Source organism: Corvus moneduloides, chromosome Z (genome assembly GCF_009650955.1).
Source record: "Corvus moneduloides isolate bCorMon1 chromosome Z, bCorMon1.pri, whole genome shotgun sequence".
NCBI lineage: Eukaryota > Metazoa > Chordata > Aves > Passeriformes > Corvidae > Corvus > Corvus moneduloides.
Window position 1 is genome coordinate 42,983,272 of NC_045511.1, and position 21,962 is coordinate 43,005,233.

At 50.4% G+C, this 21,962-nt stretch overlaps 1 long non-coding RNA gene across 1 annotated transcript; it reads right to left on the bottom strand.

Annotated features, from left to right (window-relative positions):
• Positions 1–17,178: 17,178 nt before the first annotated feature.
• On the bottom strand, positions 17,179–21,149 carry LOC116438139. The gene is made up of 4 exons (XR_004237606.1): positions 20,906–21,149; positions 20,463–20,661; positions 18,663–18,783; positions 17,179–17,589 (listed from the first exon to the last, which is right to left on the bottom strand). It is a non-coding gene; the product is annotated as an uncharacterized LOC116438139 (long non-coding RNA).
• Between the last annotated feature and the right edge of the window lie 813 nt (positions 21,150–21,962).

Below are 21,962 nucleotides of genomic sequence, written 5' to 3' on the forward strand. Positions count from 1 at the left end.
AGTTAAATGGCAGTGATGTTACCAGTCGGCGTCTCGTTCCAATCAGTAGTGCTCCGTGTGTTGGATCCTTCTCATGTGTTCTGGGATTGCCTGGGATGATGATGCCGGGCGAGGTCCAGCTGTCTGCTCTCGGTGGTCTGATGTGGAGTTCACAGCTGAGGCAGGGTAGTATGGCCTTTGATTTCTTGTCTGGGCGCGGGGCCTTGACACTGCGCTCCGATATAAGTTTTTTGGACACTGCTGGTGCTGTTGCTGTCTCTGGTGCCTTTGGTAGGCGGCACGATGGTCCTGGGTGGGTGACCTTTGTGGGCAGTCCTTTATAAAGTGTCCAAGTTCGCCACAACAGAAACAGCGGGCATTCTCCTTAGAGACTGCTGCAGCAAATGCACCGGAAACTCCTTCTGTGATGCCCTTTACAACTGCTTGGGTCATTGTGTTCTCTGTGGATGTGTGTCTAGTACAGGTCTCTATCATTTGTTCTATTGTGGGTTCTGTGTCCATGGGTAGGGCCCTCAAGATATTCTTACATTGTTCGTTAGCACTTATCATGGCAAGTTTGCCCAAAAGTTCCTTTCGTCCATCTGGACTTTCTATCTGTCTCTCTAAGCTAGCTTTCAAATGATCAACAAACTGAATGAAGCTTTCATTTGCTGACTGTTTGATGTTAGAGAAATATTGTGTAGGAACAGAATCATCAGGGGTGAGAAACAGCGATGTCTTAGCTGCAATAGCTATGTCTTGTAATGCTACTTCAGGTAAGGTTGTAGCTTGATCTAAAGGTTTTTGGAGGTCACCTTCTCCAGCCAGTTGTTCTCTTGTCCAATCTGTCTGATTTGCGTCTTTAGCATAAGTGTCAGACAGTGTTTTTAAATGTCTTTTCCAATGCCTTTCCCATAACATATATTCGGCAGCGGAAAGGATGCAGTTAATAATGTTTTTAATATCATGTGGTACTAATGTATAGGCAGAGAAAGTGGCTTCCAATAAGTTTCTAAAGAAATGTGACCCTCTCCCATGGTCTTTTGCTGCCTTGCTAAGCTCTTTGATTTCTTTGTATGGGATAGGTTCCCATGTTTTTGTAGATGGACCACCCCTCCTCCCTCTCCCTATAATGACTGGAAAAGCTGAAATTTTCTGAGCCAACTCCCAATCCCCCTCCCGGTTTGCTTCCCTGCGTGTCTGTGCCCATCGGTCTTCAGATTCAGAGTCAGAGCTGCTGCTACTGTCATCTGAACAGGAGGGATAGGCCGTGGCAGGGCAGGGCTGGGATACAGGGGGCGTAGTGTAGCGTTTTTGAAATGCCGGCTCTGCTTTAGGCAGGGCAGGAATGGCGGGGGGTCGGGGGTGGTTTGAGGGGTGGGAAGGGGTCCTGTTATGGCAGCATGTGGGTGGAGAGGTTGTACAGCAGCAGGTCGTTTGGGGGGGCATGAGGTTACAGGTAGTTCCGATTTCGCAATTCCATGTGGAGTCGGGGTGGGCGAAAGGAGGGTGTGGGGGGCAGTAGGCTCTAGTGCAGCAGCGGGGGGAATGGGGATTCCACAAGAACGCGTAGTGGGGGGGGGGGGGTGCAGGGAGAGGGGGAACGTCAGCAGGGATTGCGCAAGATGCAGCTGGGAGGGGGGAGAGCGGGTGTGCCGGCACCTGCCAGGGTGTCAGGGCCATTTGCGGTGGGGGAAGGGGGGAGGGAGATTCCATTCTATGGGCGATAGCCTGAGGTGGTGCTGCAGATAGCTGCGTTCCGCCAGCGGCAAGAGGGGCAGACGCTGGCGGGGGGCGTGACGCTTGTTCCGTGCCCCACGATGTGTGCACGGAGCTCTGCGGGACCGGTCCTGTGTTGTACCATGCTTGCTCCGTGGGTGCGGGGGGGCAGCGGCGGCGGGGCGGCTTGCTGGGACGGGGCCGCTGCGTTGGGGTGTGGGGGGGGCAGGACCGAGTGGAGCAGGGACGCGGCAGGAGACTGGGACGCGGGGGTGTGGGACGCGGTGGGGTCGGAGGCACTGCGGGTCGGTGCGAGAGGGGGAAGGGTGGTGTCGTGCGGGGAGGGTTGCGGGATACCAGGGGCACAGGGAGATGGGGCTGGGGGGGGCTCAGAGTCATCCATCCTGGGGAGGGGGGATGAGTCTGGGGTGGGTACCGCGTGCGCTGCCTGGGGGGTGACAGCGGAACCGAGGGGGCGAGCGGGGGGCCGGACACGGGAGGACCGCCAGGAACAGGGGATCGGGGAAGGGAAGTGGGGGGGCCGGCGCCCCTGCCGGGCCAGGGCCAGGGCAGCTGGCTGGGTCCGTGCTCTGGCTGGCCATTGCCAGAGGCGGAGAGGGGGGGTGGGAGCAGGGAAGGGCAGAGAAGGGGTTTGGCTGAGGGGGGGTTTTCGCACGACATGTTTTAACCAGTAAATGAAATAAAGGAATGAATTTTGAAACTGAGAGGTTTCCCGAGGCTTGAGAGGAATACAGTTTGTTCCCCACACTGTCCCAGAACGAATCAGAAAGAACAGAATCGATGGTAGCTTCAGGGAAATTTAGAGATATCCAATTACTGAAAGATTTGAGATTTTTCTTAGAAAGAACACCTTTACGGAATTTAAAGTCAGATTTTAAGAGAAGGGTCAGAAGAAAGGGGTATAGGTCTCTCTCAGATTGGGAAAGGCTGGGTTTAGCTTGCATATTTCCCATCTTAGTTCCTCCCTCAGCAGAAAAAGAGAAAAAAAAACCAAAGTAACTTAAAATGCACGCAAGACGAGGACAGAGCCCCAAGTTTAAACTTACAAATCCCGTTTTCTGGTGGGGCTGGCTCCTGGAAAGGTCTGCTGGGGGGATGGTCTGGCAGTTCGATCCTCAGGGACTTAGTCCTAGGTCGGAGGAGAGGGTCTCGAACTGTCCCCATCCGAAAGGCCTGCTAAAACGTAGGTCTATCTTCAGAGGAGCAGCACACGAACGGCTGGTTCTGTCTTGGCGATCAAGACGCAGCTCAGGCCAGGTCCGGGGCTCCGGGGTCCAATGGCTGTTCGGGCGCCAGTTATTACAGCTGGTAGTGGGGTCCGAGGCTGTGACCCAGGAAGAGATGACCGGTCCAGGGAGATGGTCCCGAAAGGAATCGCCTTCCCGGGGTCCGGTGTCTTCCTCTCAGCTGCTGGCAGAGGAGCCCTTGCAGAAGCTGTCAGCTCTTTAGTGATACCAGCTCGTGATTCCAGCTCAGCTCTGCAGGGCAGCCTCCAGGCCAAACCAGACTGGAGAGAGAGACGAGAAGGCCCGTGTGGCTGGTTCCGCACGAAGGGAGCTTTATTGTGGGTCCCCTCCGGCGAAGGGAAGCCAGGGACGAGCTCTCTCCCTGCAGAGGCGAATTGGTCTTCTTTTATAGGGATACAGGGGATCAGCAAGGGGACCAATGGATTACAGAGGGTCTGGGATAGACCAATGGGTTACAGAATGATCTGCATAGGGTCTCCCAAAGGATTGTGGGTCTACTTTTCCTCACCATGACTCAAAAGTAGTCACCTTTCCAGGGAGTCCTGCCGGGCGACTGCAAAATCTTTTAGCTCAGCAGACATCCCTCCAGGACAGTGGCTGGGCATATCCCACAGGTGTAGTGAAGAGACAACCATAAGCAACTGAAGGAGTACCTCCTAGGTAGATTTTGGTCTCTTCACCCACCCAGGGAAGTGAAGGGAGACACAGCGAAGCTGTGTGTGTCGCAGTGTGTCATTAACTTTTACCTCCCTGTGGTGGTTTTGATCCCTTCATAAAATGACTGAAAACCCCAGAGCAAAAGTTAAAGCTACATTTTATGCTCTGTTAGCAAAACACAATGCCCGGCCCTCTCCAGGAGGGGAAGAATGGGCTCAAAATAACTGGTTTAATTTGGATAATGTAACTGATAGAGTATGTTCTTTACAACATGAGACTAGATTTAAATTTGGCCAAAATAAAACCATAATCTGCTCTGTTTTAGGGGCATGCCTTGTGGCAGCTATGGATCACCACTTTAAGCGATGTATTGAAGAGAAAGCAATCATAGATTCCCTTCAAAACCTAGTGGAGATTTTACAGAAACAATTAGATGAAGAGAAGAATAAAAATCATTTGCTACAGGCTGCTTTGAGGGAGGAATATTTTAAGAATTCAAAGAATGCTGACTCACCAAAAGAGACAGAGGAAAAGGAAACTCCTCACATTAACCAAATATACCCCCAGAAAGAACTAATGCTAATGAAAAATTGTGGGGAAAACTGCTGCCCTCGTATGAGACCTCTGATTAAAACAGAATATAATTATATCAATGATGAAGACTTTGAACCGCATATCACCACTAAACAAATACCATACACTGGTATTGAATTGGCTAGATTAAAAAAGGAGTATGGGCAGCTCCCCCACGAATCTGAGACAGAATATTATTACAGCTGGGGATGGGGTCCAAGGCTGTGACCCAGGAAGAGGTGACCGGTTCAGGGAGATGGTCCCGAAAGGAATCGCCTTCCCGAGGTCCGGTGTCTTCCCCAGCTGCTGGCTGAGGGGCCCTTGCAGAAGCTGTCAGCTCTTTAGTGATATCAGCTCGTGATTCCAGCTCAGCTCTGCAGGGCAGCCTCCAGGCCAAGCCAGACCAGAGAGAGAGACGAGAGGCTCGTGTGGCTGGTTCCACACGAAGGGAGCTTTATTGTGGGTCCCCTCTGGCGAAGGGGAGAGCCAGGGACGAGAACCCTCTCTGGGCCATAGGGGCCCATAGGGCTTGCTTTTATAGGGATACAGGGGGTCAGTAAAGGACCAATGGATTACACAGGATCTGGGATGGTTACAGGCCAATGGGTTACGAAGAAATCTGCATTGTGTCTCCCAAAGGATTGTGGGTCTGTCTTTCCTCCACCAAAGTGGTTGCCTTTCCAGGGAGTCCTGCTGGGAGATTGCTCAATCTCCTTATCTCAGCAGACGTCCCTCCAGGGCAGTGGCTGGGCATACCCCACAGGTGATGAATGGATTGAGAGCAGCCCTGTGGAGATGGACTGGGGGATACTGGAGAAGGAAACATTGGATATGAGCTGGCACCATGTGCTCACAGCCCTGAAACCCCTCTGTACCCTGGGCTACGTCTAAAAAGTAGGTCAAGGGAGAGAATTCTGTCCCTCTGCTACAGTAAAACACGGGAACAGGCTGCCCATGGATGTTGTGGATGTCCCATCATTGGTAGTGTTGAAGGTCAGGTTGCATGAGGGTCTGATGAACCTGGTCTACTGGAAAGTGTCCCTGACCATGGCAGGGGGCTTGGACTAGGTGATCTCTAAAGATCCATTCCATCCCAACCCTTCCTGTCATTTCATGATTTCAGGGCACATGGGACGGGAGGGGAAAGAAATGAAATGTCATCATGGCAGCAAGTTAATGGGGGGATGTTCTGGAGTACAGATGTGCAAGGAACTCAAGATGAACACAGCACCTTGGGGAAGAGTCTTCTTGAAGCATGAAATGCATCTCCTGGAGCATCTGTGGCCTAAGTTTTCACAGAAAAGAGGTATCTTGGTACTCCAAAATTACAGGTGCTGCCTGCATATTTACACCTTTAAAAGTCCAATTTCAAATGAAAAGGAATATAAATGGCATACTTTAAGAGGCACTTACTCAAGCAAAGAGAAACACCCCTTTCAATAACAGCACAAAAAAGTCCCGATGAACAAACTTCCATCTTTTTCCATGTGGATTGTTAAGCACCAAAGTATGGCAGTGGACATCCTCCATTTGCACAGGTTTGAAGAGAGATCTCTGAACCCTGAGGCAGAGCTACGTGGTGGTTGTACACAGCATCCTTGACTCACACCATTCAGCTCTCAAACTAGGAGAAATTAGTTCCAAATGAAAAAAGAACTGCTTGGGCTAATGACTCTCCGCGATGACAATAGCCAGAGGCAAGAAGGGACGATGGCACAGTATGGCCTACATGGTGATGGATCCTGGGCTCTCCTGAGTCACGACAAGGTTCCTCTGGCCCTTGTACCCCACTCTGGAGGGACAGCAACTCCAGCTCCTTCCCGAGGCTGTGGGGAGGAGCACAAAGGCACTGGCTTCCAGAAACACAGAGACTTGGGAAGTGGAGAGGGACCTGGCACTGTGGGCAAGTCCCAGTGGAAGTGGATGGGGCTGGAGCAAGACATTCCTTTCTGCTTCTCCCTGAAGTAGGGACACAGCCCACAGGAGTGGGAGACTCTCACCCTGGCCTGGCCACCAGCATCCAGGTTCTTCAAATCCCAGCACTGCCCAGGGAAAGGCAGTGACAGGAGGAGGCATCATCCAGCCACAGGCAGTTCATGCTGACTGGTCCCACCACTCTGCTCCTCACAGAAAACCTTGGCAAGGTGTCAGGAGCAGGGATGAGACACAGCGCCATGGACATATGATGCAGGTGGCCAAGGGAGAGCAACATGGAAATGCAGAAGTTGAAAACAAGAAAAAATATTTTCTTCTTTCTCTTGACAACATGAACTGGTGGTGACATCACCTGCTGATGGAGGGTGACATCACTGAGAGGCAGATTGTGACATCTCATCCACCCCTGCTTATATTCAGATGTGGGCAGAGCTGAGGCCAGTCTGGCTCTGGCCTGAATTCCTACTGAGCGTGACTGCAAGGTGTGGAGGATCAAGGCAGGTTTCTCTGGTGCTGAGTGGTGCCTGTTCTTGGCACGTCCCAGTGCCAGTCCCAGAGCAACCAGCAGTGTTTCCCCAGCCCTGCCTGGTTGGGGCAGCCAGGCAGTGTGGGTCTTTGCAGCACTGAGGGTGAGCTGTGCAGGAAAACATCCCCCTGGGGTGGCCACGGGGCTCAGGGGGCTGGGAGGGTGTCCTTCTCCAGTGGCCTGGGCAATCCACCCTCCCCTCTCCTGCAGTGTGTGACACCAGCAAAGGAGAGCAGCTTCTGATCCTCATCTCTCCCCATGTACTGCAGAGGCCAAATATGACCACAGAAATGGGTGGCAACTGTGCCATCTGCCAGGACACCTGGGATGATGTGGCTACTGCTCTGCCCTGTAGCCACCATTTCTGCCGGAGCTGCATCCTGCAGTGGGCACAGATAAATCCCGTGTGCCCCCTCTGCAGAGGAGCAATAGAGACTGTCAGGTTTTCTGACAACACAGGCGAGTCTCTGGAGATTGTCATCACAGCCCCCGAGCAGATGCCAGGGGCCACGAGCCAGGCAGGGAGAGTTCCCAGCAGCCAGGACGAGAACAGCCCCCATCCCCCTGTGCTGCCCTATCCCTCTCCTCCTCAAGAGACAGCAGCCCGAGCTGTCGGTGGTATCCTGCCTGAGGTCTGGGCAGAGATTTTCCGTCGACAACCGCGACTTCTGGACCGTGTGTGGATTTGGCTGCGCCGAAGGACGGAGACCTTGTTCAGGGAGACCTGGTGGCTGGCAGAGGGGTGTATCCTGAACGTGCTCTGTGTGTACGGGCCAGACCAGGAAATCATGATCGAGAGTTTGCAGGGTGTCCTGGAGGAACACACAGTGCCACTGGTCCATGGCACCATCGACATCATTGTGAGCCAGTGCAGAGAGGAGGCCCAGAGGCTGCTGCGCTTCCACAGTGCCGCAGATGTGGATGACAGCCCAGCAGCCAGCAGCAGCTCCAGCTCCTCCAGCTCTCAGCTGGGGACTCCAGCCAGCAACCCTGCAGTCTCCATGGAGGTGGAGGAAGCTGCCACAGGAGAGACTGCCCACCCCAGGGGTCACAGCCACCCCCCAGTTGTGGCCATGTCCCCCAGGCAGGACTGGCCCCAGGAGGAGCCAGAGCACGAGGTGGTGATGGTGGCAGGTCCCTCTGCCCGGAGCAGCAGCCCCAGACCATCTGGTCCCCTGCGTCCCCCGAAGACAAGGGCCCCTGACCCCCAGGACACTCCCCACCTCTGAAAGAGTCCCCCCCACCAGCAGCAGCATTAACAACCTTGCAACCCTTTATTTAAGGAAAATGAAATAAATTGTTATTTCCCTCACACAGTCTCTGGGCACCGCTTCCTCAGCCTTCTGGTACCTTTGCCCTTCCCCTCGTCCACCACCATGGCTGGAACCCACGTCCTGTGGGGCACAGCCATAGGCCAAGGGCCATGTGGGCAGCACCTTTTCCCACAGGAGATCTGCTGCAGACGAACACCTGCAGGGCAGCAGACACCAAAGGCAGAGTGGGCAGCAGGGATAGCTGGTCTCAACACTGAATAATTCATGAATGCTCCACTCTGGATCTCTCTGCATGGCCTCTTGTCCCTCAAGAGAGTCAACAGCACTTCCCATTTTGGGATGAGCAGCAGCATTGGAACCAGCCATTCAACTGCAGGATCTCAATCTTTGAAAAAGCCCAACCTTCTCCCCCAACGAGGCTTCCAGCTGTCGCTCACTTGATCAGTTCCCATGAACTGTCCCACAATAATGCAGAGAGGCCCGTAAGACTCTGCTTGGGGCCTGGTTGCTCTGATGCAGACACATTTTTAATTATTCCCACAGTTCTGTAGCTTGAACAATACAAAGGGGCTTTTGTTCGGTCAGCAATGAAGTGTCAGACTGCACCTTGCTAGCACAGTGCCCCTCCCAGTCTTCAGGATTCAGGTGGGGAGGACAAATTGCCAAAGCCATGTGAGGCAGGAGGAGAAAAGTAGAGCTGCACCCCTGGGGCACCACTTGTGTATTTGCAGATTTCCTTTGTTCAGGGGCCCACATGCTGTCCTTTGGAGTGTGTCCTTTTCACCTCAGGAGTGCTCCCAGGATGAAGGCCCAGCCTTGTCATTATGCTGATGAAAGAACTCCGGCCAAAACAAATGGCACAGAGAATTCCTCCCTAGGTTTGGAGCCCCCCTTACACAGCACTAGGGGGACCCATTTTACTGAGCAAGCAAGGCAGAACAGTGCCACAGCCCTAAACACGGGTGCAAAGTGTCCTCGTGCTCATCACCCTCGATCCAGAAGGGCTGCAGAGAAGACAAACTCTGACTTTTAAACCAAAGGGACCAAAGCCTGGCCTGAAAGGCCTGGATGTAGTGACATCTCCCAGGGAGGCTGATGACAGGCCCTCTGAATAGAGACCAGGACTGTCCCCAGGAAACCATGGCAAGGTGTCAGGAGCAGGGATTAGAGACACAAGGACGTGTGATGCTGGAGCCTGAGGGAGAGCAACATGGAAATGTAGAAATTGAAACTAGGAAAGAGTATTTCCTTTTTTCTCCTGACAATGTGTGCCTGCAGGGATGGAAGGCCTGCTATGTCATCACAGGGTGGAGGAGTCTGAAGCATAGATGGTAATGTCGCCAAGAGCTGGATTGTGACCTCGCATCCCTCACTGCTTATCTTGGGGTTGGAATGCCTTTTGTGCTGTCCCATGAGGTGGAAGCTGGTTTCACAGAGCAGTGGACTGTGACATCACAGGGGGATGGATTGTGACATTGTGCCCCTCACTGCTTACATTCAGTGCCAGGGCCACTCTGGCTCCAGCCTGAACTACCAAGCAAGACTGCAAGGCTGAGAGGATCAAGCCAGGCTTCTCTGGTGCTGGGTGCGGCCTGTTCTTGGCAGATCTCGGTGCCAGTCCTGGAGCCATCACTCCTGTTTTCCAGCTGTGCCTGGCTGGGGCAGCCAGGCACCGTGGACTGCTCCCTAATGTGCTGTAGAGTCCAGATATGGCCATGGAGACAGATGGCAACTGCCCCATCTGCCAGGACTCTTGGAAGGATGTGACTTCTGCTCTGCCTTGTTGCCACCGGTTCTGCCTGGGCTGCATCCTGTGGTGGGCACACAGAAATCCCTCGTGCCCACTCTGCAGGACACCGATAGAGACTGTCAGGCTTTCTGACCCCACAGACAAGTATCTGGAGACAGCCAGCACCACCCCCGAGCAGCTGCCAGTGGCCACCAGCCAGGCAGGGAGAGCTGCCAGCAGCCTGGACAAGAACAGTCCCCATGGCCCTGTGGTGTCCTGCCCAGCTCCTCCACAGGGAACACTGTCCCCAGCTGAGCAGGGCCCCTCAGGGCTGGAGTTCCTGGGTGGCCTCCTGCCCGAGGTGTGGGCCAGACTTTTCCATGCACAACTGCAGCTGCTGGAGCCTGTGCAGCCCTGGCTGGGCCAGAGGCTGGACGGGATATTCCAGTGCCAGTGATGGCTGGTTGAGGCCTCAGAGAGCTCCATCCTGCATGACCTTGTGTGTCATGCGCTGAATGCCAAGATGTGTGTTCAGGTGCTGCAGCCTGTCCTTGAGCAACATACAGCACCACTGGTGCATGGTGCCATAAGCATCATTGTGGGCTGTGGGAGACAGAGGAGTAGAAACTCCTGCAATTAAAGGAGGCTTTGATTTACAACCCTGGAAGAGACTAGATCTGGCTTAATTGACAGAGGTTTGCGGACTTTAAGCAAAAGGATCACAAACTTATATTCCTATAATTACAAGTAAAATTGTACACTGGGTGTTTTGGTGAAGGGTTTTAAAATAAAATAGTGTGGTTTTATATAGTTTAAGTTAAGAGTGTAGATGGTATAAGAGAGACATCTGTGTACACGTGACATGAGAAGTTATTGGTCAAGACATGGCCGCATTGCAGTGAGAAGTGCCACAGGTGATAGGTCATAAATCTAAAACAAAGTGTTGTTTTAAGTGCCTATTGGATTAGAAAGCTGTAAATTAAGATGTAACCCTAAATCTTGTGACTAGTTGCCATTACTTGGAGGTGGTGTAAAATCTCACGCCTCGACTGATGCGTTTGTTATTTTAAACAATAAATTCCTGTAATTGCATAGTCCCATCCCTGAAAGTTATTTTCCTCCGACACGTGAAAGCGCGAGTAAGTGACAGTGGGCCAGTGCAGCAAGGAGGCCCAAAGCCTACTGCCCTCTGGTGCCGTCACAGATGAGAAAAACAGCCCTGTGGCCAGCTCCAGCTCCAGCTCCAGCTCCACCAGCTCCAGCTCCCAGACCAGCAGTTTCCTGATGGGAGCTCCTGCCTGTGGACCCAAAGGCTGTGACATGGAGGAGGAAGCTGGCACATCAGAGACTGCTTTCCCCAGAGGTCCCAGCCACCCCCCACCTGCACCCGTCCCCATGGAGTGGGACCGACCCCAGGAGGAGCCAGGGCAGGAGGTGGTGACAGCAGTAGATCCCCTTGCCCAGGGCAGCAGCTTCAGCCCCTCCACCCCTGTCCTGGGCTGGGATCAACTGCCGTGGGGACCCTTGCATCTCATTAAGAGAAGGGTCCCCAGCCCCTAGGACTTCCCCCAGCCCTGCAAGAGGCCAACCTGCCAGCAACTCTAGCAGGGCTCTCACAAGTCTGTATTGAAGGAAAAGGAAATAAATTGTTATTTCCCTCACACCTTCTCTGGGCATTGCTTTCTCCCTGCAGGGCAGCAGATGCCAAAGGCAGAGCAGGCAAGTGGGCAAGTTTGTTGCAGAACTGAGGACAGCTTGAATATCTGAAGAGTAGGGAAAAAATGGCAGGCCTAGTAGATTTAAGAATATTGTCAGGAAAATTAATCCATAATGCCAGAGATTCATGTCCAAAAAGGAGACAGAGGAGTCCTGTAGCTTTATTTGAATAAAGGGAGAAGCCATGGGCATTTCCCATGGGGTCTCTCAAATTGTTGGGGGACGCAGCCTCCTTTTTATCCTAAGTTCCTGGCTGCATCTCCCTCTTCCTTTTTCCCACTGGCCGAGGTACTCGGAAGGTACAGACTTCCCGAATCGCCTACTCTATGCCCCCCTCAAATATGCAGCTCCTTTTTGTCACATAAAAGAAAGGAAAAAACTGTTCATTATTCTATTAGGTCTTTGTTCTTTTCCTCTAGGTTCAGGAATTTATCATGGTCTTGGCTGAGCAACAGTCTGTGTCAATTAGTAACATTCTCTAGAATGAAGAGTTTCTTCTGTTACTTCCCTATCTGTAAGTTTCTGGCCCTATCTACAAGCAGATTCACATGGTCTGTTTGTAAAGACACATTCATCTTATTCCTTTCAGTTACAATGCCAACCCCTCCTGCAGCCAACTCTTGTCAATATAAACTCACAAAGTAGATCTTGCAATGGAAAGAGACTCCTTAGAGTTGGTGTCGGAAGGTGGAGGGGGAAGGTTTCTCCTTTTGTCACTTGAAGTCTTGTTGGGGAGCTGCTTGTGCTCTGGGGATGGACACAAATTATGTGTATCCAAGCCTTGCAGGTTCACTCATGAGCTTCCTGACAGACCAAGGAGACTGAGGGGGTGTTGTGTTGGGGGAGACATTCCCATCCGGGAACTTTTTTAAATGCTTCAATTTTTTTTTTTTTCTGTAGAAATATTGCCATAATCTTTTGCTTCCAGAGAATCTTTTCCTTCTTTTTTGGGAACTTCCTTCTGCTGCCCTCTCAAATCAGGCCATTTCCCAGGATTCATTCCCAAACTGAGGAGTAGCCCATGGCTTCCGTCCTCCAATTGGAACTTGAGAAAGCACAGTTTGTTGTTGTGGGAGAGGAGCTTCTCTTTCCTCCCTGCTTTCCCTTTAGGACAGGTTTGTGTGTGCTCATTTGATACAGGGAGGTTTAAACTCTGAAGGAGCTCCATTTCAAATTGCTCCATCCTCAAGGTCTTCTGTGGGTATCCTTGGACAAAAGGCCTTTTAGTGTGAGCTCCCAGTGGGCAGATTAAGGAAGGAGGTTGATATTTCAGGGTTGTCACTGCTCAATACAGTTGGTCTCTGGAGGAGCCCAGAGCCGGCAGTGGATACTTTTCTCACCTGCCTGCAGAAAAAGAAGGTGGATCATGGCAATTTTGTTTGAGGAGGTGGCGATTGGGAATGTTCTCCAAGATATGGGCTGGCAGAGAGGCAGCGGGGGAGGTTTCAGGCAGGAGCAGCAGCCCCTGCCTGTTATAGATGGTTGGCTTTCACAGGCTGGTTATCTGTATATCAATACTTAGTTGGTGAATTGTTAAATAAAATGCCTAATTAATGTAATATGAATTTAAATAGTTATAAACCAGTGAGTTAAGCGCACGGGTGCACAGGAAGCAATGCACGGGTATGACCATTAGAGGGAGGCATAACAGGAACCTGATAGACTCTATAGAAGGAATCTTCTAGAATTACTATCTCATGAGATGATATCAGTACCCAAGACCCTGATTGGAAAACGAGCCAACGAATGGAAGGGACCCGATTAGAAATGATTGGTCAAGGATGTGCCATGTTATAAGCCAACCAAAACACCAGAAACTGGCCACTCAGCAGGAGGATTGAAAGTGCACCAATCCCAGAGGTGACAGAGACTTTAAAAACTGACCCAGTGCTCGGTACTGGGGTTCTCCGGGTGGAAGCTTGAGGTCCAAGAGAGTACCCAGTGTGTCACATTGTTTTTTTCTGGCTTGTTGTGTAGGGCCTGAGCTTATCTTGGGTCCTCGTTCTCAGTGCTAATTAATAAACGAGTTAACCTGCCAAAAGGTTGCCCGCCTCGTTTATTACATGCCTGTGTCATGCCCCAGGGAAGCCCCGGAGGGAGAGGTGTGAGAAGGGTTGTTTCTTTTTGTGCAGGTCAGTGATTTTCACCTCTTTCAAAATAAAGGATGGGCAGACTCTGGAGTCTTGTACTAAACTGGCTGTGTGTTTGTTTTGATGGTAGGTAGGGTCAGAGACACAGTTACAGACACCAGCTGAAGGAACAGTGTAATTTACTATAATGCAAGAGTGCAAAAAACCCCAGAAAAGGATAAGCTAAGCTAATACACCTCATCATCATTACATAAGCTTGCCTCTAGTGATTAAAAAAGATACATCACCAGATATCGTAATACTTTGCCCTTCATTCAGATCCACATATCAGCTAGGGGAAGCTGTACCAGCAAAGCCCTGGAGAGCTGCAGCTGGGAACTGGAAAATCCTGCGGTTGCCTCCACCTTTGCTGGCCACAACGCTTACAGCTGCACTGTTTATAATGCTGAACAACCACTGTCACAGAACTTCCAGTGCAGGGACATCTGTCTTCATTTTCCTCTTGGTTTTCTCCCAAAGCCTGCCCAGGGCCCAAGGAGGAACCAAGGGAGTTGTCTTGGATCCTTCACCCTCAAATAAGGCTACATGTGGCCTTGTCCGCATTCTAAATGCCGAAAGGTAAAGACATGTTCCACCAATGAGTATATACATTTGCAATAAATGAATCAGTTTTGGGGTGTTGATCGTTACTGTGTGGATGTGAATGAATCGGTTTCAGGGTGTCGGTTGTTACTGTTTGGATAGGATATAAAAGAGGGGAGTTGAAAGTTGAATAAATGGGCATGTTAACTGAAGAGAGCTTGTGAGACCGTACGGGTGTAATACTGGAATGTAACCACTGGATGGGGGTATAACAAGGACCCAATGGGTTTAATAAAAGGAACTTTCCAGCACATTGCCTCATAGGGTACAATAGACGCCCTAGACTGTGATTGGCGAACGAGCCAACCAATGAAGTGGACTTATTTGAAAATGATTGGTGAGGAATGCACGGAGGTATAGACCAACCAGCGACCAGGAAAGGGACCAATCAGCACAAGGATTAAGAAACGCACCATCCGGTGGTACCAAAGACTTTAAAAGCCACCAGGTGCTCTGCACCGCGTCCTCCTGCAGAACTTGGGGTCCAAGGGAGCACCCAGTGGTCTCACTGTCCTTTTTTCCTTTTTTTGTGTGTGTTGATTTATTCTGGCTTGTCGCGTGGAGCCTGCGCTTATCCTGGGTTCCCGCTTTCAGCTGTTAATAAATAAACAAGTTGGCTTTTCTTTCCAAAAGTCTCAGCCTCGTTCACAACACATAGATCATAATGCTGATAATACTTACTTGATGAGTGGATACGTAGATCAGATACATATATCATTTGGTGGGAAGGTTACTCTAGAGGTCAACTTTGGCTCAGGGCCTGTTGAGGTCTTGGTCTGGGCCTGTTGTTGAGGCCTCAGTCCTTCAGTGTTTTGTGGTGCAAATGAATGCCCTGGAGGGCTGGAAAGGAGCAAGTCCCTCTTTAGTACAGTGCAGACAGGGAACAGGATTAGCCCTGCAAGGCTAAGGCTGGGCTAGGGCCAAGAGCAGAAGGCCGGCACACAGCATTTGCCCACAGGCAGCCATCCAGACAAAGCAAGCCACTCCTGCCCAGGGGCTGAGGTGCCCGAAGCTGCCTCCCTGCTGTGCAGCTCTGCAGATCCCATGTGTGCAGGGTCCTGGCCAGCCAGGGCGGCCCACGTGCCTTGGAGCACCAGGAGTGTCCCAGAGAAGCTGTGGCCCTTTCTTTTGTAACTGTTTCTCGGAGTCTTGTCATTAATCCATAGTGTCTGAAATATTTTTCTTTCCTCTCGCAAATCTAAACACAGGTTTTTGAGAAAAGTGACTGGAGTAGCTTCTGCTGGTGGTGGTACTTTTGTCTGCAGGTCAGGGCAGGTGATTTTAACCAAGGGTGGAGTCCACAGTTAACATGCCTGTTTCACCAGGTCAATAAAACCATTTACAATTGGGCTACTGATGCTGAGCAGCTTTCCTGCTTTTTGGAAAGTTATGACCTAAAAACCAGCAGATTTTCTTCCATGAGGATAACAGCAGTAGCATGATGCCAATTCTTTGCACCTCTTTTCTGTATTTTTGGTTCTTTTGTAATTCCTCAGTCCCCAGAAGGAATGAAAGCATGTAATGTAATTTGCCACATCAGTGTTCATGACAAGCTGGACACCCCATTCATAGGTCTGTTGAGTTAAATTCATCTAATTCTGTGCAAACAGCAACCCAGAGATGCCGAGAAGAGCAAGGACAGTGGGTGGGTGTGCATGCACACACCTGTGGGCTGACTGCTGTGTGGACAGCTGTCTTGGTTTTGAAAGACAGGTGTCTGCTAAGGAAGGCGGAAGCCTCCCTTGAAATGGCAGATGCAACCCCTTTCCCTCCGAGTTATTATAATTTTGAAAATCAAGGGCCTTTAGGCAAAGATGTGGGAAATACATAGAGCAGGCATTTTCCACCCCCTTGAATTGTCCTTATTGGCTCATTGTCATCCAATGGTGGCATCCCGTTTATCCCTTTATGCTAATCTTGGAGCAAGGTGTACCGCTCACCCTATCTCCCTTCTGAGCAGAAATTTATTATAGCCAAAATGCAACAAGGTGACATATAACCCATTAATTCATTTAATAACAAACGTATAACAATAAGCTCATTAACTTATTTTTAATAACAAGACATATAACAATAAATCCATCAACTTTTATGGAAGCCAATTCTACTAGCTGCGTTTATATCACCTGGCTGCTCTCAAGTTTTTCAGGACGGTCATGGCAAATGTGGAGGCTCTGGAATTGGTTCCAAGGGCTGGCAGAGCCGCAGGCCTGGACCCCTCTGTGCTCCGTGCTGGCCCCCTCCATCCCCTCAGCCCTGCCATCCCCTCAGCAAATCTGCAGCCCCCCTGGCCCTTATGAGTCCTAGCCCACTCAGCCCCATCCAGTCCCTGTAGACCCGCCACTCCCCTCAGCCTATGCCACTTTCCTGTCCCCTCGGTCCCACCATCCCCTGCAGCTTTCCCAGACCCTTCAGTCCCACCATGCCCTTCTGCTCTCTGAGACTCAATTCCTGCAATTCCTGTCTTCTGGTTCCCTCAGCCCCATCACCCCTCTCAGCTCCCTCCAGGTTCCTCAATTCCTGCCATCCCCCTCTCCCTATGTCCCTCAGTCCCACCACCCCCTCAGCTTATGCCACTTCCCTGTCCCCTCAGCCCCCATCATCCCCAATATTTCTTCCACACTGCTCAGCCCCACCACTCCCCACAGCTTCCCCAGTTCCCTCTCCTTTATCAGAATTGAATCCCCAGTCACACCATCTCCCTCTACATCCCCACATGTCTCTGTTCCCACAACCCTTCAGCTCCCCCAGTCCCTTCAATCCCTAACATTGCCCTCTGTTCCCCCATACCCCTCAGCCCCACCATCCCCTCAGCCGTACCAGCACCTCAAGGTCACCGTCCTTTCAGTGTCACTGCCTCCTCAGCCCCCTCAGCCCCCTCTGTCTCGACGTCCTTCAGCAGCTCCTCAAGGGACAGTGCCTGCGGCCACCGGCAGCTCCCACCGCTCCAGGGACACCGGGGCTGCAGCTGCTGCTCCGCCCGGCCCGGCCGCCAGCTCGGAGCCAGCACAGGAAGAGGGGACAGAGGAGGCAAGGGGGAAAAGCAAGAGGTGAGAGAGAGAAAGAGGTTAAAAAGTAGTCTATACCTATACAGATACCAATCTATGTACCTAAACATCCATGTAGCTGTAACTATGCACATTTATAAATACAACTATATATATAAAAATGTAACTACCCACATATATAAATGTAACTCTGCATATCTATAAATATAACTACACATACATAAATATAACTATATACATCTAGAACTATATATATAAATTTAAGTATACAGATCTGTAAATACACCTATATAGACATATTAATAGAACTTTATGAATCTGTAAATATAGCTATATAGAGAGATAAATATAACAATACAGATCTATAAATGGAACCATAGAGGGATTGCACCTGCCTGATGTTCACAGGATTTCCCTCTGTCTTTTCCTTCCAGACAAGGCAGCCCTCCTGGAGAGGTCAATCAGATGATTACCTGGGAAGCAAAGGGAACACTGGGTCATTATTGGCCCTTGTGCACATTTCTCTCGGGCAGCAATTGTCCTTCTATCAGGGATTGTTAAAGATGGCCTGAAAGGCAGACTCTCACTTGGGAATTTGAAGCCCGCTCTTTAAAGAACAGGGATCCTTCCAAGTTTTCAAAACCTCCAAATTTTTGAAGTATCCCAATAAAATCTCAGCACTCGCAGTGCAAATGGCATCCATGAGAGCCTGAAACACAGACAGTCCCAGAGCCTTGTTCTTTCTGTGCTGACAAGAGAGACCTCAGTCCTCACTGAAATGCTTGAAGGTGAAGGGTGCTGTGAGCTGAGTTATAAACCAGCTCCATTACCTTGTATCTACAAACTGCCCTTTGCAGTGAGCAACAACTCCTCCAACTTGATGATCAGCTCTGGCATGAAGAGCTGGGAGAGAAAGAGCTCCCAATGAGGCCTGCAGGCTCTACCAACTTTGCTAAGGAATGGATCCAAAGTGCTCCCTCTCTCTTCTTAGGTCTCACTAATCTGGGCTCATTCAAGCTTTTCCTTTTGTTTACAACTGAAAAATCTGTGATTTTTCAATTGGTTGGCATCTGATGTTCTGCTCCTTGTTTTTCTTGTTTCTCGGGATAGATACCAGCAGACTGGTACTACATTTATTCAGTGATTTGAGACAGAACATTCGGACTTCTACCCTGACTTTTTGCTCTTTTTTCCCCCCTGTTCCTTCAAGAATCGTTCAGCCTAGCCTTCACTGTCATCCTGCAGAAAATGTATCCATGAACTTCAGCACAAAATTGGGACACCCAGTTTGGCAACACAACTCCCACAAAGTCAGGTTTATTTGCTTCTCTCTTGCCACATCAGAGGACTCGGTGTCAGTGCCTTTGGAGAATTGTGGAGGGCAGGGCTCGGGGAGGTTTTGCCAGTGCAGTATTTGAATGAAAGGCACCAGGGAGCACCAACCCTACAAACAAGAACTCAACTCTTCTGATCTCCCTTCCTGTCAGAGGCAGGCTCAGAGCAGCCATCTCAGACCTCTCTAAACTAATGTGGGCTCTGTCCTTACCAGGCTCCTCAGGCTTCAGGGAACTGTTCCTGCAGCTCACGGCGCCAGGCAAAGCTCCCTCTTCTGCAGCCTTGTTCACAGCCTCTCCTCCTGAAGACTCAGAGGCAACATTAATATTCCCCTTGAAAGAAAACCAGAAAGAAAGAAACCCAAAAATTACTCAATATTTTCTTGGAATCCCATCAGGGATACAGTAATTGTTCTTCACTCCCAAAGGACATGTAACACAATGGGAACACTGCCCACATGGTTCACATGACCAAGTGTTTTAAATTCTGTTTTAAACTCAGAATTTGAGTGGCCAAAGTGAAACTGAAGCTCTTACAAAATGACCTTTGAGGCAAACCATGAGCTCAGAAAACCAGAAGACACCAAGTGAGGAGACATGTCCTCACACTCTGAGCCTGGCTTCTCCCATGAGCTGTAAGATATCAGCCAGCAGGAAGCCAGGGGCCCTCCTTGTTCCCAACTCAGCCGTCGGCAGGGACAGAGCTCGCTGCCAGCACTGCCCAGGGCTGCGTGCTGCAAACCCACATGCAAAGCACACGTTTCTGGCTGGGAGTCTCATCATCCCTCACCCAGCTCCTCAGACACTCAATCACAAGGTGTTGCTTTTTGGAGCCCTCTGCTTCTCCCCCATATGGATGATCCAGGCAAACATTTATGGACCTAGGGTATTTCCAGGACCAAATTTTCCAGTGGCAAAAGTCTGTAAATCTGTAGGGTAGAAAAAAAACCAACCCAAAAGACATGAAAGCCAGACAACCCAAGCTGTGCTCCTATTCCACTGACAAAGTAAATGCCCAAGATTAAGCACCTGCAAATTACCTTTAGACAGAAAGATACTCTCATTATGACCAGTTCTAGAATATTCATCTCTTCTGCAATAGCTTGTCCATCAGAATCCTAAAGATTCTAAAGATGGTTCAGAGCTTGCAATGTTTCCTTTAATTAAGGAATAAAATGCTTTTGAAAAGTGGTATGTGTGAGTTTACAGAAGAAAAAAGACATCACACTTGAGAATAAGAAATTGATAAATCCAAAAAATCCCACTCCCCGCCTTGAGTCTGCCCTTCCTCAATCATAAATGTACTGCAGGCAGTGGGTCTGCATATTAATAGAAATAGAGGTATTCTTCGGCCAACATGTATAATAATATGCAAAAAGGCCTGTGCCAACACAAAACTCCAGGCAAGTCTGGGAAGAGGCAAGAGTTAAGAGAAACCGGATTCTGTATGCAAAGACTGGATGTGTCAAACAAAAGGACCAGAAAGCTGCAGCTCCAGCACATCTCCAAACACGGCTTTGGGAGTGCCTACATGCATGGCAGGGCTCACGCAGCAGCAGCAGGTGCAGCCCAGCCCTTGCTTTGCCTTGGGCTTCCAACCAAAAATGAGGCAGAGCCCATATTTGGTGCTGTAACAGAGGGACCTCTTGCACGTCCCTCCCTGCAAGGGAGATTTTGCCTTCAGTGGCAGTTCTCCAAATCTTCTTTTATTTCACATCAAATAAAGTCTGTTAGAACCTACAAAGCATCACCACAAATGCCCCTGCACTAGGGATTCTTCCCTGGAAAAGGAGCACCCATACTTGGCCACCACAGGCTCACACCTCTCATCCTCACTAAGGGGGGAGACTTTTTCATTCCTCTTCTTTTAGAAATCTTGCTTTACCAAAAATAATTAAATAATTAAATAATAATGAAATAAATCAAATTAAAGAAGCCTTTGCTTCTCAGCCATGCAACAACATTCAAAACCTCTCAGTCCAGCCCCTTTCATTCCCATCCAATGGGGTTACCTGAACAAAGGGACACCTTTCAGGCAGGGATCTCCCGATCTCCCAAATCATTGTCTTAACAGCAAGGCTCAGATCCACCGATGTCAGTTCATCTTCCCCAGGTGCATTCCATGCCCAGCTGGAGGCCGTTGATGCTCTACAACCAGCACTGCCAGGTTGGAGTATTGGGCGCTGACCTGCCCAGTGTGGCTGCAAGAATCTAAACACATTGGTCAGGCTCCAGAATGTGGCTTTGGGATGCAGAGCTTTATTGCTGGCTTTGGATCAAACATCACAGGAAGCACACAGGAAAACCAGACAAAGAATCTTTTGGCTTTCTAGGTCCCCCTCCCTATTAGGCTTGACAATTTCTGTCTGAGAATTACAGAGCATTGTGGAAAAATGCTTCAAACAGTCACTTTCCATGACCTTTCTGAAAAGCAAGGGTAGAACTTTTTTCCTACCTGATGGGTTGTAGGCTGGGGAGTACTGCCCTGAAGATGTGCAGCTGCTGTGCTCTGAAAGGGCCATGGAACTACTTTGAAGGTCTTTGGGATACCATGGAATGATGATCTCAGACTGGTGTTCAAATATGCATGTGCCTGGTTCCTCTGATGACAGCTCGAGAAGTCCCGGAGTGACAAACACTTTCCTGGGAGGTGCTGGGAAAGCCTCACACTCTTGAGAACCTGGACATGCCCTGGAAGGGCATGGAGGCAGCTCTAAACCCTCAAGTTAGACAGCACTGAGGTTCTGGCATGAGGGAGCTGTGCAGCAGAAAAAGAAGAAAGGAAGCAAAGGGAATACTGGGGCAGTATTTGTCCTTGGGTATGTTTCCCTTGGCAGACAGCAACTGTAATTCTATCAGGCAAGACAAAAGCTCAGATCCTCTCAAGAAGGGTTAGAAAGAAAAAACCCCAGACATGTTCTGGGGCTTTGCAACAACCAATTCCTTGTGTATTTAGCACTCCCCTACTCATTCAACAGTCTGGGAAAACAGCTACAATTCCTTGGCAGGAGGCAACTGCCAGGTCTTTTCCCCTCTGCCCCAAAGGGACAGGAGGGACCCTCCAGCTGGGCCTGACCATGACCAAGCCCTTGGCACTCACATGCACTTATGGAAAGCTCCCCAAGCATCCCCAGAGACGGGCAAAGAGCGGCGCCAGCCACCGGCCAGAGCTGGGCCAGCTGCAGGCTGAGTGAACCAGGGTGCTGTGAACACACCCCCACCATGACCGTCCCACAGCCCCCGGCAGCCCAGCACAGCCAGCACAGCTCCCGGGCCCTGCCGGCACAGCTCCCGGGCCCAAGGACAGGCCCTGTGCCAACCCGGGCAGCCACGCTGAGCAGCCCAAGCACGGGCAGGGCCCGCTCCTCCCACCAGTGCTTCTGAGTAAAATCAAGAGCACTTGCTTCAATTCTATGGATGAAATCATGCTGTGGTAATATCCCGGAGAGTTCCCTAAATTGGAATGCCTGTCGTTTCCACCCTTTTACTGCATGGCTAAAACCAAAATCAAC